Genomic DNA, 4,617 nt, shown 5'->3' with positions numbered 1-4,617 from the left:
CGAGAGCAGGCCAGAGCCAGAGCAGGCCAGAGCCAGAGCGAGATCAGGCCGGAACCAGTTAGAGGGCAGGCCGGAGACAGGGCGAGGGCAGGCCGGAGCCAGGGCGAGAGCAGGCCGGAGCCAGGGCTAGAGCAGGCCAGAGCCAAGGCGAGGGCAGGCCGAAGCCAGAGCAGGTGCTGGCCTTCCGGAGCCAAGGCGAGGGCTGGCCAGAGCAAGGGCAGGCCGGAGCCAGGGCGAAGGCAGGCCGAAGCCAGAGCGAGAGCAGGCCGGAGCCAGGGCGAGAGCAGGCCGGAGCCAAGACGAGGACAGACCAGAGTAAGAGCGAGAGCAGGCCGGAGCCAAGGAGAGGGCAGGCCAGAGGCAGAGTCAGGGCAGGCCAGAGCCAGAGGGAGAGCAGGCCAGAGCCAGAGCGAGAGGAGGCAGAGCCAGAGCGAGAGGAGGCAGAGCCAGAGCGAGAGCAGGCAGAGCCAGAGCGAGATCAGGCCGGAGCCAGGGCGAGGGAAGGCCGGAGCCAGAGCGAGGGCATGCCGGAGCCAGTTAGAAGGCAGGCCGGAGCCAGAGCGAGGGCAGGCCGGAGCCAGGGCGAGAGCAGGCCGGAGCCAAGGCGAGGGCAGGCCGGAGCCAGAGAAGGAGCTGGCCGGAGCCAAGGCGAGGGCTGGCCAGAGCCAGAGCAAGGTCAGGCCGGAGCCAGGGCGAGAGCAGGCCGAAGCAAGAGCAGGCCAGAGCCAGGGCGAGAGCAGGCCAGAGCCAAGGCCCTCGAGGGCAGACCAGAGTCAGAGAGAGAGCAGGCCGGAGCCAAGAAGAGGGCAGGCCGGAGCCAAGGCGAGGGCAGGCCAGAGGCAGAGCCAGGGCAGGCCAGAGCCAGAGCGAGAGCAGGCCAGAAACAAGACGAGGGAAGGCCAGATCAAGAGCGAGACCAGGCTGGAGACAAGGTGAGGGCAGGCCGGAGCAAGGGCGAGAGCAGGCCGGAGCCAAGGCGAGGGCAGGCCGGAGCCAGAGCAGGAGCTGGCCGGAGCCAAGGCGAGGGCAGGCCAGAGCCAGAGCAAGGTCAGGCCGGAGCCAGAGCGAGAGCAGGCCGAAGCAAAAGCAAGAGCAGGCCGGAGCCAAGGAGAGGGCAGGCGGGAGCCAAGGCGAGGGCAGGCCAGTGGCAGACCCAGGGCAGGCCAGAGCGAGAGCAGGCCGTAGACAAGGCGAGAGCAGTCCAGAGACAGAACGAGAGCAGGCCAGATTCAGGGCGAGAGCAGGCCGAAGCCAAGGCAAGGGCAGGCCAGAGCCAGAGCGAGAGCAGGCCGGAGCCAAGGCGAGAGTAGGCCTGAGCCAGTGCGAGAGCAGGCCAGAGTCAGAGCGAGAGCAGGACAGAGCCAGGGCAAAGGCAGGCCAGAGCCAGAGCGAGAGCAGGCCGGAGCCAGGATATTTCAAAGCAAGCAGACCTCTAATATGGGCCATAGAAGTATGTATAGATTTACATTTCTATAACCTTTATGCCCATATTAGAGGTCTGATAAGTCCTAGGGGGTGATAGATTCCCTTTAAAGCTTGTGTCGTGGTTGGCCTCCAGCCCGGTGTCTCATGTGTTGGGTTTGCCCACTCCAGGTCCTCCTGAAGGAGGAAGTAGGATTTCTCTTTTTATTTTGTGCTGTTGGCTTCTTGCCCAGTGATAGGGGTGGATCTCATCCTCTCAGGCCTAGCCCAACCCTAACCCTAGCCCTAACCCTAACCCCAACCCCAACCCTAAGCCTAGAGTTTATATTTTACGATGTTTAGACAACTTTATTCTTCGAGTCAGTGCGATTACAGCGATACCAGAATCATATCGGGTTTTTATGATTGACAGCTGTCACACACTAAAAGACGCATTTTTTCGTAAAATCTAGTTTTTGCATCGCCATATTTTGAGAGCTATAATTTTTCCATATTTTGGCCGACAGAGTCATGTGACGTCTTGTTTTTTGAGGGATGAGTTAACGTTTTTATTGGTGCCATTTTCAGGCACGTGACATATTTTGATTGCTCTCTATTCCGATTAATGGGAGGCAGAATAAACAAAAACCAACAATTCAGGAATTGTTTTTTTTTTTTTTGATGCTGTTCCGCGTGTGGTAAAATTGATAAGGTAGCTTTATTCTTCGGGTCAGTACGTTTACAGTGGTACCACATTTATATCGATTTTCTATGTTTTGGCGCTTTTACACTATAAAAGCTATTTTATAGAAAAAATCATTTTTTTGCATCGCTTTATTCTGAGAGCTATAACTTTTTTATTTTTCGGCTGATGGAGCTGTATGGCGGCTTGTTTTTTGCGGGACAAGATGACGTTTTCAGTGGTATCATTATTATTTATATTCGTCTTTTTGATCGCGTGTTATTCCATTTTTTGTTTGGCGGTATGATGATAAAGCATTGTTTTTTGCTTCATTTTTTATTTATTTTTTTTACCATGTTCACTGAAAGGGCTAACTAGTGGGACAGTTTTATAGGTCAGGTCATTCTGGACGCGGCGATACCAAATATGTGTACTTTTATTGTTTTTTTTTCCATAATAATATTTATTGATGGGTACATTATATTTTTATTTTTGGTGTATTTTTTTTTTTTTTATTATTTTCTTCACTTTCTGACACTTTTTTTTACTTTTATTCTTTGTCCCACTATGGGACTTTCACTTTTTTTATTCTGATCGCCTGTATAGCATAGGGATGGAGCACCAGCCCTGTGCTATACAGGCTGTCAGCGCTGCAAATGCAGAAGATACTTTGGTCATGCACTGCGCATGCCAAAATATCTTCCTGCTGTCTGGTGACCCAGATGTTGTCATGACGACATTGGGTCGTCATGGCAACATCCAGGAAGCCGCGGCAGACATCGCTGGACGCCGGCAGGAGAGGCGAGTATCCCGATCACCTCCCCTTGCCCCCGCAATGCTGCGATCGACTCAGCTGCGACAATCGGCTGACACCCGGCAGCGATCGCACCCGCACAGCCTGTGTGCGGGCGCGATCGCAAAGACGTACTAATACGTATCAGGCTCTTAAGTCCCATGGCGCAGATACGTATTAGTACGTCTTGAGCTTTAAAGGGGTTAAACTACAACTCCAATGTCAGCCCCTAATTCAATAGGAACCAAAGACCTGAGAACAGAGAATGATAATAAAATAATTTGTCCACATAAATGGCAAAACTACCCAAAAATGGAGCCCCATAAAGATGTCCCAACTTGACCTCCCCCACCCACCTAATATCAACTGATCGTCAGCAATTTCTCATTTAGACAAGGGGTTGTCCTGAAAATGTCTTATTACAGAGTGTTCCCGGCAATCCATGATAAATCCGGTGGATACATTATAAGTATACGAAAGCTTAAAAGTAAAGAGCTACTTACCTGGACTCGTTCTCTCTCAGCTGTCAGGTTATAGTGACACAAGATGGCAGCAGTGTAGAAATTTATACATTCTATTCCAATTGTGATGTCTATGATGTCATGTGCCTTGTGATGTCATAATAGCTATCACTGTCATTTCAAATTTACAACCGCAAGAAAAAGTTGATTTCATGGTTTAAGAAAAAATATGGTGGGTAATTGCAGCCTGTGATTATTTTACATATTGTTATTAATATTTGTCATGTCCTTCACTGCTGCCTCCTGCACTGCTTTTTATATACTGTTTATTTTAATAATGGACAATTCACAAGCCCTGCATGTAGAATATATAGTTAATGGCCTCTGTTGAATGACTAGATGCCTATTAGAGCAATAAGATATACTCTATGTCTACAATCTTTTGGCTGAGTCTAAGGGCTCATACTCATCTGCGTATAAATCACACGAGTGCAATCTGATAAAAAAAAATTGGATTGCACTCTGACTCCTGTTATTGAATGATTATGTGTTCATCTGTGATTTTTTTTTTCCCAGCTCGGATCGAACTGAGAAAAAAAAATCACAGCATGCTGCAAGTGGCTGCATATATCAGACGAGACTCGCCAATGCAAGTCAATGTGTGCGAGAAAAAAAAGCACAGCAAACGGACCATGCTTATGCCATCCATATAGCGTCCATATAATACGCATCTATGTAACACCTTTCAGTGACTGTGGCGGCATCTCAGCACACAAATCCTGTATCTCAGATCTTTGTCTGGCCTTGTCTTCTGTGTTTTGGCCATCATGCCAACAAGACAAGGGTGATTGGGGCAAGAGACATGCTGGTGAGGGGGTTGTTGGCTGCCGTGATGCTGGTAATGGAGGTGGCTGCCAAGATGCTGGCACTGAAGGTGGCTGCCGTGATGGTGCCACTGTAGTTGGTGGTGGTTGCTGTGATGCTGTCACTGGAGGTGGTGGTGATGGCTGCTGTGATGCTGGTACTGGAGGTGGTGGTGATTGCCGTGATGCTGGCACTGGAGGTGGTGGCTGCCTTGATGGTGGGTCTGCTGAGTGCCCTTCTTGGGGGGTCTAATGACCGGGTTTGGTTGTCCTCAGAAAGTTGCCACCTTTCAAGGAATTAAAAGATGGCCATCGGTGAATTTGGTGGCGCAGCGGCAGACAAAACAATTTGGAGGGCAGCCCTGGTCTGCAGCCTCAATAAAAAGGGAACGTGCCTGAAATAACGGGCCAGGCTTA

Source organism: Phyllobates terribilis, unplaced genomic scaffold (genome assembly GCF_046119375.1).
Source record: "Phyllobates terribilis strain yellow unplaced genomic scaffold, ASM4611937v1 Scaffold_103__1_contigs__length_5881359, whole genome shotgun sequence".
Lineage (NCBI taxonomy): Eukaryota > Metazoa > Chordata > Amphibia > Anura > Dendrobatidae > Phyllobates > Phyllobates terribilis.
Note: the sequence above shows the minus strand (reverse complement) of the source record.